This window comes from Vicugna pacos, chromosome X, assembly GCF_048564905.1.
Source record: "Vicugna pacos chromosome X, VicPac4, whole genome shotgun sequence".
NCBI lineage: Eukaryota > Metazoa > Chordata > Mammalia > Artiodactyla > Camelidae > Vicugna > Vicugna pacos.
In genome coordinates this window covers 32,371,619-32,394,240 of record NC_133023.1, presented here as the reverse complement: position 1 = coordinate 32,394,240, position 22,622 = coordinate 32,371,619, and the positions used below count along the sequence as shown (strand labels likewise).

Genomic DNA, 22,622 nt, shown 5'->3' with positions numbered 1-22,622 from the left:
AGATAAGATTTAAGAGCAATTTTTGCTTGGTTATTAAGGATTGCTAGATAGCTACCATCGAAATATTTTTCTGTCTTTTTGGAAGCGGTGCTTTATTGTCTATTTTAAGGTCCGCAGTTAGGAAATGAAACCAAGACCTTAGAGCAGTTGACTGTATCTCTTTTAAGTTGTCTGCAGTACTGGATTTCAATTTGTTTAAGTACTGATAACTCATTATTTTCCTTCCATGTTGAGGTATGACAGTGTTGCCTCACATGGTGAAATTGTTGGTAGAGCTTGCCACACACTTTCCTCAGACCCAGTTGATGCAAAGACATGTTACTCCTTGCCCCTATTGTTAACATGACCAGCCTGTCTACTAGAAGAAAGATATCTGAACCTGCCCTGGTAAAGTGGTTATGGAAGTGGTCTAGAGCAGAGCTGTCCAAGAGATATATAATGAGAGCCCCATATGTGATTTCATATGAGTAAATTTTACATGTGTAAATTTTCTGATAGCCACATTAAAAAGATTAAAAGCAGAGGTGCAATTAATTTGAATAAAATATTTTACTTAACCCAGTAGATCCAGACTATTATGACTTTAACATATAATCAGTATGGAAATTGTTAATGAGATTTTTACAACCTCTCTTTCATACTCAGTCTTCAAAATCCAATGTATATTTTACACTAACAACACATCTCAATTCTGACACTAAGCTAAATTTTCACTGGAAATACCTGTTCTGTATTTAGGTTTCATAAAATTTGCATTTGCTAAAGTAGATTCACATACCCAACTTGTCCCAGACATACCTAAAAGTTTTCTAATAACTGAATCGAGAGTCTCTTTCTAAATTTAAATTAATTAATATTAAATAAAATTCAAAATTCAGTTCCCTCATTTGGACTAGCCACATTTCATGTGCTCAATAGCCATATGTGAATAACACAGTTCTAGAAAGACAAATGTGTCAGAAAATCTCACTGCTTTCTTCGTTCTTGGCACTCAGAGAAGGTAAATTAGATATTTTCCAAAAGCCCCCAAATGATTTTGTGTGTGCGTGTGCATGGGGGGCATGATTGTTGTGTCTTAGGTATATTTGATTTAAATGAGCCAGGAAAGTCACAATTGGAAAATGTGAGATTAAAATGTTAATTCTATTGTGATGACAGAATATAGCCATCATTGAATCAATGTTAGTAACTAGTTCTGATTCCTTGAGGTCTGAAAGAGTGATGATGTGATTTCTGGATGTCGAAAAGAAGTAGTTAGCATCACATTAGCACAATCAGTATTCTGCTGACTTTTAATTGCTAAAATATTTTCAGGAAACGCCTCTGGTCGAACTAGATTTATCTTTTCTGTTGCTTCAGAGCTGCATGAGGAGGGGGTGCAAGCTAATTTTGAGGTGATAGGTCCTCTATGGCTACCTTAACTACTGTGAACGTGAAAACTCATATTCTTCAAAACCTGACTTGGTCAGTACCATTTATAATATGTCATCCCATGAAAAAAGGAATTCAAGGTAGCCTTTGTGGCAAAGAATATAATGATAGTGTTCCTCACCCTGTGTAAAGATTGAAGGTTTTCTCCGGTAAATTGTCTCAGCATTTATTGATCTGGAAATTGAAATTCACTTCAGATTTTCTTACAGGGTCTTTGACAGCATACATTTTAACTCAGAATTTGTTCAATTCTATATTTAAACAGAAAGCCCGTAAAGATGTCCACTTGTACCGAAAACCTTCTCGTTGATTTCTATCCAAGTTCTCTGGAATTGTAATTTTTATTGTATAACAAATTAGTATCAGGTTGTTTTTGACCCCTAGAGCTTAACAGGTTTAAAATGTCACCGAAGTACTTAAAATGGATTTCGCTTTTTGCCATTAGTTGACCACCCACTCGCTGTACTACCTCACTACTTATCTACTCACTCAGTCATCCACTGTCTCGCAGGAAATTGTGTGCCTGATTTATTATGAATATTGGGAGGATACCATGTCTTTTTTTTTAAATTTAAACTCTTTTCCCTTGTGTTTCTTATTTTTGAAAGTCTTATAAAAGGTCCTTGAATGCCTGTTGTTTCCATAACATTTTCCCATGTAATATCTTTCAAGTGACTGAGACAAATCTCCAATGCTGTCATTGTCCCAAAACTTCTATCTTAGCAAATGTAGCAGTTACTGGAAAGGAAAGGTATTATGCAAATACAGGTAATCAGCTAATTTTTATGGTCGTGAGCATTTACTGTATCTTTTGCAAATTGCTGGTTTTATAGGCAAGTGCACAATCAGTAATATTACATGAAGGAAATTTTAAAATGATTCATCCAAATTAAAACGTAGAGATGCCTACCTTCATGGTACAGCAGTTTCTGTGAAAGAGCCTAGCAAACTACACTGTTTTTGCCTTGTATAGGCTGAATATTTGCCTGTGTATTTAGTAATCTGTAACTTCTGACTTTCCTGCTTTGGTAGGACATAAACTAAAATTGGAATGATGCATTGTGACCCCTGCTCAAGGATGACATGCAAGTTTGCGAGGCATGCTGTATTTGCTTACACCTCAAGAGCACTTATATTTAATTACAGTTACTTATTTATGGCTCTCTACCTAGCTATCAGGGAGCTTCTTGAGGGCAGGGAAAATAACTCGCACATCTTTATTATTTAACACAGTGCCTACAATGTAACAGTTGCTCATTTGCTATGGAATGAATTGAGTAGTTTTAATAAAATCTCATTAAAAGACAAAAAGTATGTTTATCAACCTGAGAGCAATTATTGTCCCAAAAGGCTGAATTAAAGTAGTGGTTCTCCACCTGGCTGTATATTAGAATCACCAGGGGAGCTTTTTAAAAAGATCAGTGCCAGGGCCCTGTGTCAGAGCAATGAAACCAGGATCTCTGGGAGTGGGTCCTGGTCATTGGTAGTTTTTAAAGCTCTCCAAGTGATTCGAATATGCAACTATGAGCAAGAATCATTGGTTTAAAACTCAGGTTATGTATGTAATATTTTGGGACTGGCTTCTGAGAGGCTTATAGTTTTTTAAAAGCAGAATAATTGTTTTGGGGGAGATATTGCAGCCAAAAGACCAAGACATGGATTTTATTTTCCCTACACTGTATTTCTGAGCCTTGTTGTATAAGAATTTTGTTTCAGCCTATGTATGGCTTTGAGTTTTTGGGGTCTTTTAAGATTCACATTGATTTATGACACTCATCTAACGCTAACATGCTGATTGCCTGATGTTTGGAACAACATAGAACAAGGATTGCTTCAATAACAGTTGATGATGGCTGTCTACTGTGATGACTTAATTTAATATTGAGAAATCTATCAGTTTAGTATGGATTGTGTTTGCACATACACCTTATGAAAAGAGTATGATTAAGTTGCATATGTTCTTTAAATTTCATGCTTGCAATTTCAATAGAGCTGTTTGCCCAAGAATTGAGTTAAATGCAGTCTTTAAGTAAATACTGGAGTAATATGTATAATATATAATTTAGCAGAGAGGAAAATTCAGCTTTACTAATTTGTCCTAATTACTATGGCTTTCACATATATTGATTGGCCCAGTGGTTTGGATTTCTAGTACCACAGTGGGGAACGTTACATCATGTTGAAACATCTTTCCTAGGAATTTTAAGTAGACATTGTAGGTAAACTAGTTTTTAATGTTAGGAAAAAGTCAAATTTGAGCCTGAAGGAACCAAGAATTTTCTAGAAATGAGTAGATGTTCCATGAAAGAAGTGTTGATCAGAGTGACAATCATGTAACAAGGGAAACGAAACACAGTCACCAGCTAAACTGCTGGTGCCTCAGAAAGATCCAAGCCGTGGAGGTTAAACTAACGTTACTGGGTGGAAAAACCTGTTACAGGGTGTGGATTCCTACTCACTGCAGGCCTTGTTGGGAGGAGGTAAGCTGTGTTGATTCCTGAGGATGGAGTTGGACTCTGGGACCTCTTAGGAGGGAAATGAGCTACTGAGTTGCTTTTCTGCACGTGCACAACCTTCTTTGGGTCTCTTTCTATCCACTTATTACAGACTGCTTTAGGACTTGGAGTTTCTGAAGTGTGGTTTGCATGTTGTCTTCATAAATGCTTCCTGTGACTCCCCTACCTTCTATAATTGTGACATGCTCTGTCCTTGACATATGCAGATCACCTGTCTCTGTCTCCATTTTTCCTTTGTATCTGCAACAGTTTCACCTGCCCAAAGCTGTATCTCTAATGTTCCTTATATTATGTTCCTGGGATATTTCCTTTAAATTGAAAATTCTTTAGCCATCTCCAGTTGTAGCTCTACTCAATAAATTAAAGAAGCAAGTATACCTCAGTTTTTGAGATTGTTCTTGAATTAGTGCATTTTTGTAAATGCTTTCACATTTTAAATGTAGCAGAAGCAATTTAAAGGAACTTAGACATAAGATTGTTTACAAGTAAAAAAATTCTTTCATAATTTAACATGCCTACTTCATAAAGGTAACTGACATTTATACCTTCTAATATTAGGCATTTTACATATATTATCTCCTTTAATTATACCCATTTTACAGAGAACACTGAGATTCAGAGGGGAGGGATGAATAACTTGCTCAAGATCACATGGGAATCCTACCAATTCTAAAGTTCATTCATGTCATGCTGCACTCTGCTGTTGATTCCAGTTGTGAAAATGCTGCAGTGGGTTTCCTTAAAGTAAGGCACATTTCTTCATTTTCAGAGTTTATTTACTGCAAATTTTAATTGTTCAACTTTCTGGTTAAATTCCTCACTTCTTCAGTAGAGGTTCCATACTACTATTCATTGTTTCATCTATTTCATTTTTCTTTTTCTCTTTTTCTTTAATGAAATATCATACTGATAAGTTTATGCATTCCTTAGCCATGGAAATACAGATTCTTGACCATCCATCCAAAAGTATAATTTGTTTTGGAACTTTTTCCACCCCTTTTACTCTCCGAGTTTTTCCTTCCAATTCCCCTGCCCCAATAGACAGAATAGTTGATTGATTACTGCTAAACTGCCAAACCAGAAGTATGGAGATTTCAGAGGTAGGTGTTTGTTGGCAGTGGGGTGGGGTTGTTTCCACAGGATAGTTATTTCTATATCCTGTAATAAAAATACTGAAATTATTCTCTCTGACTCTGAAAACTACTGATCTACAGCTACTGAGTTGTGAGCATCTCAGCTGTCTGCCAACACTGCACACCTAAGTAATCAAGTGACTGAGTTACTGCTGCAGAGCAGGTACCTAACCCCAGCCAACAAGCTGATAGGGCATACAGGTCTCACATTTTTTGGTTCTATTTTTTAGTTGCATCTGACAGTGGAGATTCTAAACCACCAAATACTGCATTGGATTTATGCCTCAGGGTTCAAGGTGCTATAGGACCTGCTCTCCTTTCTCTCAGAGTCACTCATTATCTTGGTATCCCATCTTTCAGCTTAGTCTGATGGCCAGTCTGGTAGTCATCCTTGATATCTTCTAGGTGATTGGTTCCAGGACCCCTTCCCACCCAGCAATTCCCAAATTTGTGAATACGCAAGTCTCTTATGTATAAAATGGCATAGTATTTGCATGTAACTAACACACATCCTCTTATATACTCTAAGTCATTTCTAGATTACTTATAATACCTAATACAATGTAAGTGCTATGTAAATCGTTGCCAAGAGGCAAATTCAAGTTTTGCTTTTTGGAACTTTCTGGAATTTTTCCGAATATTTTCAATTCACAGTTGATTGAATCTGCAAATACAGAACCCTTGGAAGGCCGACTGTATTATACTGTGATTGACCTTAGAGCCCAAGTCAGTGTAGAGAAAGTCTCCCTTTGACTTTCTGTGCTGGGAAGATTTCACTTCTGAAGCTAGCTTGACTTAAAGGAAGTTAATGTATATTTCCAGCTTTGAGATTTAGTAATCGTCTGTTAGTTTCATTTTATTAACTAGTTTTTATAAAATTAAAAAATTTATTTTAAAATATAGATGGTACAAAGGTAAATAGTGAATCTCTCTCCATTGTCCTACCATCCATCCATAGCCCCATTCCCCAGAGGTAACCATTGTCCAGTTTTTGTACGTCTTTCTGGAAGTTTTTTGTTTAAAAAACAGAATGGGATCCTATTTGTGCACTGTACTGAAATATTCATTTTCCATTGAAAAATAGCATATCTGGTGACCTTTCTATATCCATCTATATATCTATCTAACTGTGTCTCCTCTTAAGCTGCTGCCCAGTATTCCATTGGATTGGTACTTTGGCTTTGAATTGAGTACAAGCCATTTCTAAGTGAACATTGCTGGAAATGTACAAGTGGAGTTTGGGTGAAAGGTCCAGAATGACAGTGAAGATTTGGGAATCATCTGTATGGAAGTTAAACTGTAAGAGAATGCGTTCTTGTGGGTTGATGGAGCTGGGCTAGGAGGAGAGGGGTTGTGGTTTGGAGTATCACAGAGTTAGAAGTATGGATAGCTGGAAGTCACAGAAGTCTCAAGGTGGGGTGGATCAACAATGTAAAATGCCAACACACTGAGGACTAAGAAAAGGCTTATCTATAACAGAGGCAATTTAAAGCATCTTATCAAAATGAACATAATGTTTAATATTCCATTCATGGTGTGACTGAAAAGCGAGATTCCGGCTTCATTTCTGTGGATATTGGTAATATACTATCTCTCTATGAATCTATCTCAACACCAACCTATTTAGGGCAAAAAAAGGAGTACATTTCTTTTTCACTGTGATGTGTTTTGCAGGTTCTAATGGCTGGCTTTTGGGTAAAACCATTTGGTTTTCCTAAGATGAGGTCTTTTTGATTCCTAAGCTTGATGTATAACTTTCAATTAAATGGAAACCTTTAATGAAATGACAAAGTATATTTTAGTTTAGATACTTTTAAGTTTGCTTTAAGTTCTTGCTATTTGTCAAACCATTGTTCTTTTATTAAATCCTTCATCTATAGGGACCTGAATTCTTCCTTGCCTATAGGGACCTGAATTCTTCCTTGCCTCAAGGCTTTTGGTGGCGGTTGGTTAACTGTAGTACTCTCCTCCCCTTTCTCATCCCTCTCCTCACCCCCCTCCCCCAACTAAATTTCTTCATTGGCTTTTTTTAGTTGTCCAGATCTATTCATAATAAGAAATGATTACTTTATTGTGCTTAAGCCAGTTTCTTTGTATCTAAGTGCACATTATTTCATTTCAGCTTCTTGTATTCTGTTACCGGGCTATTACACATTCTTTTTTTCCAATTTTTAAAATTTCTTTTGATACACTTTTTTTTTTTACTTTGTTACCATTGTTTGGATATTTGAATTATTTACAGATAGGGAGATGATTGTTTCTCTCTCTCTTTGTGTATTTTAGTAATATCCAAAATATACTATATTGAATCTATGTTTCAGGCTTTTAATTTTAACCCTGAGTTTAGAGTATTTTGGTATGTTTGTCTAGGATGAAAGTATTACCATTTAGCCATATGCAGATTTTAATATTTTATTAAAATGCTCAATGTTATTAATTCAATTACAGAGATCGCCAGCCCCATAGTGATGTGCTGATTACCATTATAATACTGCTATTTTATAGAACCTAGTTCATGTTTTTAGGAAACATCGTAGCTTTTCAGCCTTTCTGCTTACTCTTGGTACCTACTTTCCCCCAAACATATGGATCAGTAGTGCTTTGTAGCTCGTAAAGTAGCCCTCTTAAGATCTGATCTGATAACCTTTGGATGGATTGTCACCATTTTCTCCTTATTTGTAGAAGGAATGATAGCTGCTTCATAAGCCATTTGCATGGATAAGTGATTGTGAAGTGCAGCATAAGTACTTTTTATTTCTAGAATGTCTCCGAGATACTCAAATTACTTTTGGCAGCTATGTAGATAAGTTTAAACAATTGCCAAATGTGCACTTTCTCAGCACTAAACACAGGCTCTATTACATAAATAATATGGTGAAATGAACATTCTTTTCTACCATGTGTGTAAAATTGTTAGTGATACTAACATTCATTCATTTGTTCACTTATGTGTTCATTTCTAGCTGTGCAATCCTAGACAAGTTAATTAACCTCTCTGAGCCTCAGTTTCTCTATATGTAAAATGAGGGTGATAGCATATATCTTGCAGGGGTATTGTGAGAATTGAATAACATGATCTATGTAAAATATCTAAAGGTTGTTATTTTAATTGCCATTATCATTATTCATCAAATACCCTGGTTGTCTTGCCACAAGAAGCTCTCTGTCCATGAGGGAAGTTGACAAATAGTTAAAATCTAATCTAACTAAATTTAAGTCCTGTTAAGGCCAGGGTCCCATCTGACTTGTTCACCTGGTAACCTCAGCATAACTCGGCAACTGGCACATAGTAAGTACTCAGTCAGGAGTTGTTGAAGGAGTATGTGTTAAGTGAGTAGTCCAGAAACTGTGACCACCTAGTAGGAGAAGGAAGTTGGGGAAATCTTTACAGAGGAGGTTGGGGCTTGAATGTTTTGTCAGTCTTCCTAAGTAACTGATTTAATCTTTTAGGCCTGTCATCTCATTTAGAAAAAGGAGTAGAGGAATACAGGTAGGGAAAATTAAAGAAATCTTAACGTTTTAAAAAAATGTTCATCCTATTTTATTTTTTAAATTAATAAACCTTATTTTTAGAGCAGTTTTAGGTTCATAGCTACTATTTTAGTTTTAGTGACACAGGTAACATATATTATAAGAAATTTAAACAGTAAGTATATTAAGCTACACTTTTCAGGGACAACTGTAGGAATTTGTTGTTCTCAAAATCCATGGTTTGAGTGCTCATTATGTGCTGAACATGGTGTTAAATTATTTGTATTTTTCTAATTTAACCTTGGCCACAACCATTCCCTTTGAGGTAGTCAACCCCACCCCCCATTTTTACAGATGAGGACACTGAGGAAGGAGATTAGTAACTTGCCCTGGGCAAAGTGGCAGTAATAAATGGCAGCCTGGGGATTCGTACCTGGGTACATGCGACCTGTCTAAATGCCTGCTCTTCAGTATAAGCAGGCTGGTTGTCTTTTAAGGGGTATTCTAAATATAAGACTCTAATATTCTGATTTTGGATGTTTTAGCAGATTAGTAGAACGCCTTTTTTTGGTAACAGTTTTACTGAGATATAATTCACATACCATACGGTTCGCCCATGTAAAGTGTACAATTCAGTGGTTTTTAGTATACTCAGAGTTGTGCACTGTCATCATAGTAAAAGTTTGAACATTTTCATCACCCCCAAAAGAAATCCTGTATACTTTAGCTCTCCCTACCCTGGGTAATGACTAACTTACTAATTTCTCTATAGATGTGCCTATTCTAGACATTTCATGCAAATGAAATCATGCAACATATGGCCTTTTGTGACTGGCTTATTTTTCTAAGAATAATGTTTTCAGGGTATATCCATGTTGTAGATGTATCAGAACCTCATTCTTTTTTAAGGCCCAATAATACCCACTGTGTGGCTAGACCACATTTGTTGTTCCACATTGTTCTCAATTGATAGGTCATTTGGGTGGATAATCCTACTGTGGACATTCATGTACAAGTTTTGTTTTCATTTCTCTTGGGTATTTACCTAGGAGTGGAATTGCTGGGTCAGATGGTACCTCTGTACCATTTTACATGTCTGTGAGGGTTGGAATGCTTTTAAATCAGGTGGGTGCTATCAGAGTTTGCCCGTAGAGTCTGTTCAACACACTGTGACATAAATTAAAGCAATTTTTATGGGTTGTTTGTTGGTCAGCCTTTTATCTCAGGCCTTTTTATGCTGATTTTCAACAATTTTAGATATTGTAGACCAAGGGTTGGCAAACTCTAAAGTACTAGTTAGTAAATATTTTAGGCTTGACGAGCCAGACAACATCTGTCACAGCTACTCAACTCTTGCCGTTGTCGTGTGAAGACAGCAGTACAAAAACAAATGAGTGTGGCTGTGTTCCAATAAAACTTTATTTACAAAAGTAGGTGGTGGCCTAGATTTGGCTGTAGTTTGCTGATCCTGTTGTAGATTAAAGATGAAACTGGAGCTTGTTGTCCAGTTCCCATTCTTGTTCACCCTCAAGATTGAGATGTCCTTTCAGTGGTTTTAATAGCCGCATAGTGAGCAGGTTGTTTCTGCAAACTATAAAGACATTATAATTGGTCCACTGAACTGTTTTCACTGTTAAGTGGGGAAATACTGTATTTAGTCTTTTTTTTTCCTGCTTTTGGATTCTCTTTTTGATCTTAGGTGAAAGGGAAGAAACCCATCAAAATTCTTCTAAGTTTGTCTCACTGGAAGCAATATAAATGTGGAGTGCCTGAAAAAAAGTATTTCCTTCATTCTTGCTTATTGCCTGTATAATGGATGAAAGCAGAGTTGAGAACATACTAGAAATTATCAGAAATGGAAGATTATTTAAAGTATTAGCTTTAATAAAGTTAGGTGAAACATCACTAGCTAAATGTGCCATCTATGTATATTTTATGACTTTCCTAAGAGCCTTTGCTAGTGTCATTGTTTGGGATTGGGGGTGTGTGTGTGTGTGGTGTAAATAAAACTTCAAGTTCTATTTTGTGTCTGAAATCCATTTTACTCAATATATTTTGCAGTAGTAGATAACAGTATGTAGAATGCTTTGTGGCTTTGAAAAAAACTGTTATTGCCTCTAATGTACATAGGAAAGATGGTATTCTTTGACCTTATAGATTTACATAATTTGTTTGCAAGACTGTTCTAGACTGTAATTTTGCAGTGTTATGAAAGCTCCAAAGATTATGTTAAAGGAGGGAATTTAGTATCATAGCTTTTTGTCTTTGCATTTGGGCATGTGACAGATGAATTAATTATTCATAATGTGAAATTTCAAAACTCAGACAAGGAGATTCCCAGCATATGTATTTAGGAGTCAGCCATATATAGGATTTATGGGTATTATAGTGTTCTTTTATGTAACTTCCCCAAATTTTATTATGGCAGCAGTGTCCACATCTTACCAGCAAGCAAAATGAAGTGGAAAGATTCTAAAGTTGTAGTCTCTGATATGATTAGGCACTGAATCTAAATTACCTAAATTTACAGAACAGCATTTCATCTACTAGATCAGGTTATATTGTCAAGTGGAAGAATGATCATGTTGGAATCTATTCAGACCACTTAATTTGATGAAAATACTTTTTAGGTTGGCTTCAGAGGACAGTAAAAGGCATCTTTTTCTATGATAATACGTGGACAGTATTACTTACATTGCATTATTTAGGCTAGAAGTCTTTGCTGAATTCCATCTGAGCTATTAGTTCAGAAGCAGAATAGTTAGCTTTTATTTATATAGAATCTTTAATGGTCATCTTAGACTTAATGTCTTAACTGAGTTTTTGTCCCAGCAGTAATATCTGGAATTGAATTTGAAGTTGTTTTTAATAAATAATTTTTTTCTTTAATTTAGTCACTTGTAAAATAATTACATACTTATAAAACAAACAAGAAGGCATTTTCACTAAGGACTTTAATTATATTTCATGTAAATTTTTAAAAGTTAGTACTGGAGTATTCAGATCACAGGTTAGAGTGAGAATGTAATTATCTCACATTATAATCAACATGTAATACTTTTAAAAGCATGCTAATAAGAATGGAGAAAACCTCTGCTGACCATACATATTGTAGATTATATTTCTTTCCTTTTTTCTTTCTTTTTAAAAATATTTCCCTCTTATAATAGATGTAAAAATGATTTATATAAATATCTATTCACATGAATACACTTTGATTATCATCATTGCAGAAACAGCCTGGGAATCTAGAGAGGGAGATTTGAGGCTTGCTGCTTTACTTTTTGGATTATCTACATTAATAGTATTTCTCCCATTGCTGAGTGTTACTATTGTACTGCTGGAAGGGATCACCACACTTCCATAATCTGTGACCCACTTGCACTAAAGGTCGAGTGTGCTTTAAATTGCCATCTGATTAAAGTTCAGGTTTCTTGGTTAGAGTTCCCTGGGTGGCTTCAGAATTTGGCCCATGAATGTGAATATGGACTTGAAAATCTCATTAGAATGGTATTTTTCCCCATGAAGACATACATTCATAGACATAGTCCTGAAAAGAGATGTATAAGTTAGATTTGATAAGTGCAGTTTAAAACTTACTATGAAAAATTGTATTTTAAGGAAAAATTTTAATTGTGACAGATCATCACTTGGTTTTTTTTTTCTTCGTCTTGTAAAAGAAGGATAGTAAAGGTTAGTAAAGGTATTATTTACCTCATTTGAGTGTTATGAAGATGATATGACATAATTCTTCAAAAGTCTTAAACTACCTTACATATATTATTTTGATTTTATTGAAATGAAGCACTTCTAATTAGAAATGGAGTTTGTTAAATATTCTTTGATTTTGCAAGAATTATTTACTGTTATCTTTAAAGCTGATTTTATTTTCTAGTTTGATTTCTAGAGCTTAATACTTCTCAAATCTTTATAGGGCTAAGAACGTGTTAGGTGAAAATGTTGCATAAAGAGATTTGAGGGTGAATTGTGTATATTTTACTGATGAGGTAATGTTTACACTGAAGTCAAAGCGAAGAAAAAATCCTGACTAGTGTGTTTCCCCTTTGCTTTTCTTTAAATTACTTAATTTTATTTCAACGTTGAAGTTTGGAACTTACCACAATGGACAAATTTTTGTGGCCAATCTGGTGTGAACTTCGGCAGCTTACTTAAAATGTTGAACTTCCTGTTTAGTAGTGAAGTCTGGAGCAGTGGTTCTCAAAGCGTGGACCTCATCCTGACCAGCAACAGTAGTATCACCTGGGAATTTATTAGAAATGCAGATTCTCAGGCCCCAGCCCTATAGATCAGAAGCTCTGGGGGTGGGGCCCAGCAGTCTCTATTTTAACAGCCCTCCATGGGATTCTAAGGCACACTAAAGTTAGAGAACCATTGATTTAGAACTCTATATCAGGGCTCAATAAAATATGGCCCATGGGCGAAATCAGCCCATTGTATTTTTGTAAATAAAGTTGTTCTGGAATACAGCCACACTCATTCATTTAAATAATGTCTAGCTGCTTTCACATTACAAGGGCAGAGTTGAGTAGTTGTAGCAGAGACCACATGACCTGGAAAGCCTGAAATATTTGCTTTCGCACCCTAAACACAGAAGGTTTGCTGATCCCTGCTCAAGCTGAAGCCTTAGTACTGTTTTCTTGCCCATAATATTGAGCTGCAAGTATCTGAAATCAATAGGTAAATTTTTTTTTAAAAAAAGGTATTTTTTTGCCTTTAACCTGACCGTATTATTTCTATAAACCCTTTCCTCTCTCTGATATCAAATTATTACTCAGGGATTAGAGACTTGTGAATGAAAGTAATATACTACTGTGCCCTTTCCTTCTATGTTTGGTAATAGAGGTAGCCTGTTTAACAATTCTGTGACATTTCCTCACTGACTTTGCACTGGTATGTCCTTGGTTTTTCTGTACTCTAGTGTAACCTAACTTAATTATCTATTATAGTCTTCATTTCTCCCAATTCTTTTTGTCTTTTTATTCCCCAAGAGAAAACCCACCTTGTGACTGCTAAGTTTAGGAATTCATGGAAGCTTTTTGGCGTACTCTAAGCCATTGAAATAGCACCATCCCACCTGGAAAATGTTTATCCTTGGCCTGGGGTGCTATGGTTACTTGTACTTCACAAGGATGTTTACAATCATGTAGATACCGAATATTGTGGGTAATCTTAGAATGTTTACTGGACGAGTTTTCGTTAGCCTTCCCATAACCGAGGATGGCTATTTCTATCCTCAGTTGGAATATCATAATGCACTCTCGATATTCTTTTGTACTTGCTCCCGGATTTTAAGGTAATTGCTGATCAGCATCATATAAAATACAAGAACTGATTTTTCAACGTTGTTCTTACTAATGCACTTGGTATCTTACTGTCTACCTACACCACTGAAGGACATGTAATCGCTTTTAAAGACAAAAGTCCTTCTCACAGTCTCCCTTAGTTCTCACAGTAGATCAGGCAAAAGTGTTTTTGCAGCTGTGATTCCCTGGTTGTGCATGACTGATGTTTTAAGTTAGGAAACATAACTCGGTCAAATGATACTGAGCTGTATTATTGGTGAGTTTGTTGGGTCCATGATTTCTTCCAGTCAGCTTGGGTTGACTGCTTTCGTGTAGGGGATGCTGGGTAAGACACGGGAAAATAGTGAGCTTGAAACTGGAAAAGATTGAGTTAGACCTTTCATTTAGGCTTTCCCAATCAACTTAATTCATCCCTTTTGCCCTGCTTACTCATCCCAGCGGCGAAGTACAATGAGAGAGGGTCAGGCAAAGGCCAGCCCTCAGAGTGTGGTTACTTAGGTCTGTTGCCAAAAGCAACCCACGAACAGGAGAATTTGAGCTTTACTGTTTTGTACAATATAGTGTGGAAATGCAGTGTTTTAAAAACTAAATTGTTACTTATAGCAATGAATAAAATGTGAACTCTTTCAAAGGGAGCAGTGTTCTACAGCCTTACTGTAACCCAGTCAGCACAATAGCCACCCACACGAGTCATCTGAACAACCTCATCATTTCTGTTTTATCTACCTGAAATACGGGCCAGGGGTGGGTGGTGATGAAAGCTTGGGAGATCATGCCACACTTTAGGCAAGAGAAGTGCTCTGGTGACTCTGGCTGTGTTATCCTCCCCTCGTGAGCATAGGAGTCTGGGACAGCCCTGAGGAGCTGGAGGTAAGCTTTAATAATTCCTTTTATTCCTTGGCAGCTGGCTGTGCTTGGGAGCTGGGTGCTACTTCCCTAGAAGCAACTGCTGTAGACGAGTTCTGCCAAATGTGTGGATTTTAAGCCATTTTAAAGGCTATAATGTTCAGACTTAGAATTTCTTAGTAGGCAGAGAGTGTCATTTAAGGGTACTTATGCTGCAGGAATAAGGTTCATTATGAAATAGACACTGCAACAAGGCCTCCATGTGATATAAACTTATTGGAGCTTGTGTATTTTTAAAACCATCTATTTCTTTAATATATCTTTTAAGCTTCATTAGGCCAGGATTCATGGCTGTCATAGTCACTGCTTTATCTCTACACCTAGGACAGCATCTGGCATATAGTCAATGTTCATTATATAGTTGTTGAACCAGTTCAAAGAAGGGGAGGACGTAGCTGAACACATTAGAAAAGATAAAATCTGACCCATAATGTACAAAGTCAGGAGTTCAGATTTTCATTTAGTGCTAGTATTTTGCTGCTTCAGAAACCATCTAATTCTCATAATGTTCCTTTGAGGTAGGTTAGCAGATACAGAATTGTACAGTATATGCTGAACATAATGATGGAATCCTGAATAACACTTAGCTTCCCTATTGAGAGCTGTCAGATCATTGTTATAATTAAACCAGATGAAGACATTTCTAAGGTTGAAATGGAATGGAGGATTTTATGATGAGTAAAATTACTAATACTTGATTACCTGATCTGTCTAAAGCTACTTCCTCCTTTGTAAAATGGGGATAGTAGAATCTACCTGATGGGATTGTTATAAGGATTAAATGAGACAGTGGATATAAAGCATAGTTCCTGGCACCTTGCAAGTGCTCAATAAACATGAGTTGCTTTCATCATCAACAGTAAATTTTAAGAGCCAGGCTCTGTGCCAAGTACATCTTCCTTCCAGGTGTTGGACCGGTTTCCCTTTCCTTTCTCCTTGCTGCCTTACTCCTGGGGCATTCCGGGTGAGTTATAAAGCTGTGCTTGACCTTCAGTCACCTAGCCAGTCCCACCTGACCTTGAGTAAAGGTAAAGGATCAGATGCTAAATCCAGCCATTTGCCTAATACCGTAGCCACTGGCCAGATGTGGCTATTCAAAGTTAAATAAAATTTAAAATTCACTGAATAGACATTTCCCCCAAAGAAGATACACAAATCGTTGATAAACACATGAAAAGGTGCGCAACATCATTAGTCATTAGGGAAGTGCAAACCAAAACCACGATGAGATAACACATGCACTGAGATGGCTAGAAGCAAAAAGACAGACAATAACAAATGCTGGTGAGGATGTGGAGAAATTGGATCTCTAGTCTATTGCTGATGGAAATGTAAAATAGTGCAGCCACTGTGGAAAACACACTTGCAGTTCCTCCAGAAGTTAAATATAGTTTCTACAACCCAGCAGTTCTACTCCTAGGTATGTACCCAGGAAACTGTAAACATATATTCATACAAAAACTTGTACACAATGTCCATAGGAGCATTATTCATAATAGACAAAAGGTGGAAACAACCCAGATGTCCTTTGACTGATGAATGGTTAAACAAAATACGGTAGTTGTATACAACAAAATATTATTTGGTCATAAAAGAAATGAGAAATGAAGTGCTGATACATGCGACCACAAGGGTGAGCCTTGAAAACATTATGATAAGTGATAGAAGCCAGACGGAAAAGACTGCACATTGTATGATTTCATTTATATGAAAAGTCCAGAATAGGCGAATCAATCAAGACAGAAACTAGATTAGTGGTTGCCAGGGGCTGAGGGGAGGAGAGAACAGGGGGTGACTGCTAATGGGTATAGAGTTTCTGAGATTATTAAAATGTTCTGAAATTAGTGCTTACTGATCAACACACACCTTTGTGAGTATACTAAAAAAACACCGAATTGTATATTTTAAAAGGTTGAACTTCATGGTATGTGAATTATATCTTCCCCATCTGGTCTGTTTTCTCTGATTTTCTTTTCTCATTCCTTCGCCTTGGTATGTGTCTTTCTGGAGGTATTATTCCTCAAGCGTCTTGAGCAAATTGTTTCTGCTAAGGGAAAGTTGATTGGAAACTCTACATGAGTGAAGCTTGTTGACGCTTGGTCTTCCCTGTGGTGTGTTTGGGGGAAACCTGGGTATTTATGAGGAACTAACTGAGTTGGGTTTTTCCCCCCTTAAGCCAGTCACTTTTTCTACTTCAGACTCCTTGAATCTCTTATTGGGGAATTTGGGGGTAAGAAGCTCAAATCTAGCATTTAGATGCCCAGCCTGGAAAGGGCTGGATCTTTCACCACTGGCTATGCAGGTTTTTACTTATTCCTTGTTTTCAGTAAAGCATCCCACTTCTGTTGTCAGTTATGGCCAGTGTCCCTGAATTAGGGACTCTTTGGTTCAGTCTCTCCAGAGAGTAACTGAAGTCTTCTGCTGTGTGGAGAAAAGGCAGTTACCTGATGCTGAGGATGAAAAGAAAGAATCTGAGAGTCTTACTGCTCTTTTAAAGGAAATTTCACCACCACCCCCTCCCTTATAAAATTAAATTCCTATTTCCTTCAAATGCTCCTGGACGCATCAGTTCTTGAGCTTTTCCAGGGCCCTCAGGAATGAACTAGCTTCAGTTTAGATTCCCCCACTGGAGGTACTTGGTAGAAAGAAAAACGATGCAGCCAAGTTGGTTACCTCTTTTTCAGATGCTTTTTATCTAAAATTTGGTGGACCTCTCTCTTCTGCTGTCAGATTCTCTCCCACTTTCTTTGTATTGTTGGTTTATGTCTTTTCTGATTTTTCACTCTCACAGCTTCTAAAGGGAGGTTAATAATGTTTATATTCAGTTTAATCAAGAGGCCCTCCTTCTTTTGAAACCCTCTCTTTTTATTGGATTTCTAATTACTTGGACATCTGCTTCCACCATTAGAATATGAGCTTCTCAAAGGCAGGAATGAGGGATTTTAAATCTGTAAAACTTACATCATCTCTGGAGTGTAGTAGGTTTATTAAATGCATGGACTTTGAATGTGTGCCCCAACCCACACCTTCACAGTTCAGGCAGTTTACTAGTCTACCTTGGCTTTTACTTTCTTGTGCACAAATTTCAAACCAAATAGTGAAATCTTTCTGATGGATAAGTTGGGAAGCCCTCCACTTTCCTTGATCCTTGCATATTCTTTATCCACAGTGCATCTAATGCAGGGGCTCACATGCGTTCAACCTTCTAGAACCCCAAGAATATGTCAGAGCTTTCAGCCCGCTATGGCTGACTCATTCCTTAAAGCTTCCTTTTACAGGTTTGGCTGAGGTCTTGTTGGCCCCAACCAGCATTGCAGGCTTAGGCAGCTGTGATGTTTGATTGTTTGCTGATGATCCCTATTGTTTTCAACAATGCCGCAGGCTTGAGGCTTTCCCTTGGAGCTCCAAATCAGGTCAGCTCCCTTTAAAAACCGTGTCAGTGTCCACAGAGCATCAATTACACAGAGTTGTAGTAGGGGGATGAAAGTAGCCCCAAGTTTAAAATGCCACAGACCCACTTGTCTTACCTGGGATTGCTAGTACCTGCCATCAAAAGTCCTCCCCCTTCCATTTAGATTTTCAATATACTTTTTACGCCCATTTATAGTTTGATAGCTTTTCATTTAGTATAAGTACTTCTTCATGTCCTTGATAATTCATTATAAATGATTTCTGATGGCTGTGTATCATCTGATCATTTGGATGTCTCATAATTTATTTGGTAATTCCCCTGTTGTCGGACTTCAGATAATTACTTGTTTAATTTGTTTCCTTTTCCCCAAAGGCTCTAAACTCAAAGAGGGCTGGGACTGTTTTGTTTACTACTTCATCTAGAGTGCCTGACAGTAATTTTTGTTGAAAGGTTTTTCCTCAAATTTTAAAATATTATAATAAATAACACTTTGAAGGGTATCTTACCGCCAAAGCTTTATTCAGATTTCAGAATTATTTTCTAAGAGTGGTGTTCCAGAAATGTAATTGCCTGGTCAAAGGATAGAGACATTTTTAAGTGTCTTGATAGAGGTTGCCAGATTGATTTCTAGAAAGGTTCTACCAAAGTGTCTTCTTTCAGCAGCAAATGGTATCCCTAACTGTTACATTGTGCGTTAGGCAACATTGAACATGCTAATTGCTTAAGTTTTATTGACCTGATTGGCAAAAATGTTATCTCATTGAACTGTTTTGTCTTTGGTAACCAATGAAAGTATTTATTTTCCTCATGTTCAATTTTTTGTGTTCCTTCCATAAATTGGCCATTTGCCTATTTGTTGCCTCGTGTTTTTCTTGTTAATTTATCTAAACTTTATCAAACATACTAACCTATTATCATTGTCTTTCACATATTTTCAAGTTTAGTTTGTCATTCTTTTTCTAGTGAGTTTTGATATGTGAAAACTGACAGTCATACAAAAGCCTCTTTATTTGGTGTGATTAGATCGCATAGCTGGTCTGTTTAACAGGAAGGGGTATCCTAAACTTTGTATCTTCCACATGAAAGCTTCAGAATACACATTAAGTAACTAATCATTTTATCTTGGGCTGCTTTTTTAAAATATAAGTCTAAATCTGGTATAGGAGGGAGGCTATAGCTCAAGTGGTAGAGCTCATGCTTAGCATATCCAAGTGCTTGGGTTCAATTCCCAGTACCCCCTCTAAAAATAAAACGTATAAGTAGATCTAATTACCCCCCCCAAAAAATATTTCTTTTTTATATCTCACCCAAAACTCATCATCTAGTTTTAGTTGCTTTAAAATGAAGTGATACTTTAATGAACTGTAATTGATGCAGAATCCTTTCAGGTATTTTACAGATTCCCCCCAGTCTTTTGCAGGTTTGCCACCCACATTTAATTCAGCGTCACCTTTATCTGGTCTCTCTAGCCACACACGTTTTTGCACACACGTTCAATGGATGTAACGTATAATTAAGAATAGTAACAGGTACAGAACTAGCATCAAGAGGGGCAAATCTGAGAACAAATGTAAATAACTCTTGGTAAACAGGCAACTTAACTTGTAGGGCTCATAGGTAGGTGTACCACACAGTAGCCTGTTCACCTTGAGCAGTCAGTATGCTGTGGGCATTCATTAGGTTTCTACACAGGGGTTGGGGAATGGGTCAGTCTGTGAAATTGGTTAAGTGGAGCTTGATTAGGAGAGTGTCTACCATAGTCAAACTGTCAGTCCTTCCCTTTGTTATTTCTGTAATTGTTTTCATGCTTAGAAAGTCCTTCCCTTCCTGGGAGTCATGTGGAAATTCACCCACATCTGTCTCTTTGTTTTGGTTTCTTACATTTAACTTCTTGATTTATCTGAAATTTATTTTATTTTTCAGTATGATGATAAGATCTAAATAGATGTTTTTAATCCTCAAATAATGTGCCAGTTTTTTGCTAGTAGAGCAAGTGCTTTCTTAAAAGCAACTGATCAAAAGTGTCATTTCTAGTTCTCAACAATTAGCCTAGTCTTGGGAGTGGAAAGGGCAGTATTGTTCTTGGGTTGGGGCAGAGCAGGTAGAGGATGGAGTGGGATATTACACACACGTGCATGCACGCACGCTAAGGAGAAAACGAACTGGGAAATTGGGTAAGAACAGAGTTAGCAAGAAGTGGGTATTTGTCAAGAAACTCCCTTTAAAACCCTGGCCCTGCCCCAAAGGGTGATATAAAGGGGCACTGGTCTCTCTATTTGAATAAGAGTGAGTTAAAGTAGTTTATTAAGTAGCTTAGGAAACATAAACAGTAACTAATTTAATAAAAGGTATACCAACAAGGAAGGAATTAAGCAGAGTTTTACAGATACTGTCAAATTTGAAAGTGTGATTTACCGCCATCTGTTTTGCCAGTTTCTGCTGGGAAATTCTTTATGATAATTCCTCAGTCCTTTGAATTATGGTGTGTTTCATGTAAGCCTTTCTCTGGAATAAATCGACCTCTCTCAGTGCAGTTAGTGCTTTTTCCTGGGCCATAGCATTAGGTCCATTAGTGAAATACTGAGTCTAATACTATTTAAGGCTGTGAACAGCTTCCAAGTATTATATGGAAAATATGGGATTAATATTAAGAAACTGCTATGAAGCAAACATTACTAGTGGTAATTTTTATTATACAGTGGTATTTATGCCGGTTTTACATTTTAAAGTGTTTTATCTTTAAGTGACCACTATATGAATTTTACTTTAAAAATATTGTTTGGTTTGATAGGCTCTATTTAATCTTCCCAACATTTATTTGTCTTATAAGTCACTTCATAGTGACTCATCAGCGTTGTGTTAAAGCAAATAACCAACAGCCATTCAGCAGGGGAGATTTGTTTCAGCTGGAGGGCCTTAGTCTCAAATCTGTTTTCCTCCCTTTCTCTGGAAAGCACCAGTTGCAGGCTCTTTTCCCTCTTCCAGTTTTAGATTGTTGGGAGTTCTCAGTTGGAAGTGGAGCAGAGCACATGCAACAAGTGTCCCCAAGTTTTTCAGACCATCTGGAGCTACCTGTGGCTGCTGTGTAGTCTAAAACTTCAGGTGGTTTTATGATCTATTGGCAGATGGCAAAATTGGAATCCTTGTGTCAGATTTTTGTCTTACTTTTCCATTCCAGGATAGAAGAGAAAAGTGGAATAGGACCTAAGACGTTGAAGGTTGTGGTATTTTCTGTGAATTCGAGAAGTATTGACATTTCTCAGAAGAATATGACTAGAGATTGATGTTGTTACTGCTTTGGGTTTCTTTCTTGAGAGTTACGTTTCTTCACCTGGAATTAGCTGAGGAAAAGTGATATTTGTAATGGAGTGATGATTTCAGTAGATATGATTTTGTTTTAGGTGCCTTCAGAGACATGGCTTAAACTAATTAGAAAGATATCACTGCTTTGTGTAAGTCTCAAATAGAGTGTTGTTAAGCTTTTAATTCAATATTTGCTGAGCCTGCTGTACCTGATACATGAAAATAAAGTCTTATGATTTACTGAAAAGGGTAAAATGGCCCTGATCTCAGCCACTTCCTTGTACCCACACACCCTGTGTTGGTTACTGCCCACTTTTGAATCCAAGGTGATTCCTCACCTTGATACATTGTTTTGACATTTCACTCCATGTCTAGGATATGTGTAGACAAATATTTAAGTGCATTTATCTTGGAAATGTACAGATGTATCATACCCAGTTTTATTTGCTTAGGTAGCATTAAAACCAGAAATATTAAATATTTGAGTACTTGGTTAAGAATTTACACCGTACACACACACACACACACACACAAGATATAGATTCAGCTAGCCTAGAAAAAGGTGAAGGCCTCCTGGTCAGAAGTGGGGCACAATGGGGAGTTGGAATTTATGAGAACTTGGCTTGGAATATACTTATGATGAAAAGTTTGCCCTCTGTCATAGTCTGTTCAGGCTGCTATAACAAAAATACCATAAACTAGGTGGTTTGAACAACAAATATTTATTTCTCAGTTCTGGAGGGTGAGAAGTCCAAGATACAGATGCTGGCAGATTCGATGTCTAGTGAGGGCCTGTTTCCTGTGGCTGTCTTCTCGCCGTGTCCTCACATGGCAGGAGGGGAGACAGAGCTCTTTGGGGTTTCCTTTATAAAGGCTCTAATCCCATTCATGAAGGTTCTACCCTCATGACCCAATCATGTGTCAAAGGCTCTACCTCTAAATATCATCACACTGGGGATTAGGTTTCAACATAGGAATTTTAGGGGAATGTGAACATTGTCTATAGCATTCTGATTTCTCTTCCACGTGGCTGATCTTGAAGATCATGCAAAATTTCATTTTTATGTTGTGCTGCAACTTTTATTTCTTCCATTTTCCTCAGAAGATGAAACTTCCAGTTTGGCAA

General features: G+C 37.0%; 1 protein-coding gene across 8 annotated transcripts in view; it reads left to right on the top strand.

Moving 5' to 3' along the window:
* CASK (calcium/calmodulin dependent serine protein kinase) overlaps positions 1-22,622 on the top strand; it is a 315,531-nt gene that overhangs the window by 1,236 nt on the left and 291,673 nt on the right. The window lies entirely within an intron of this gene.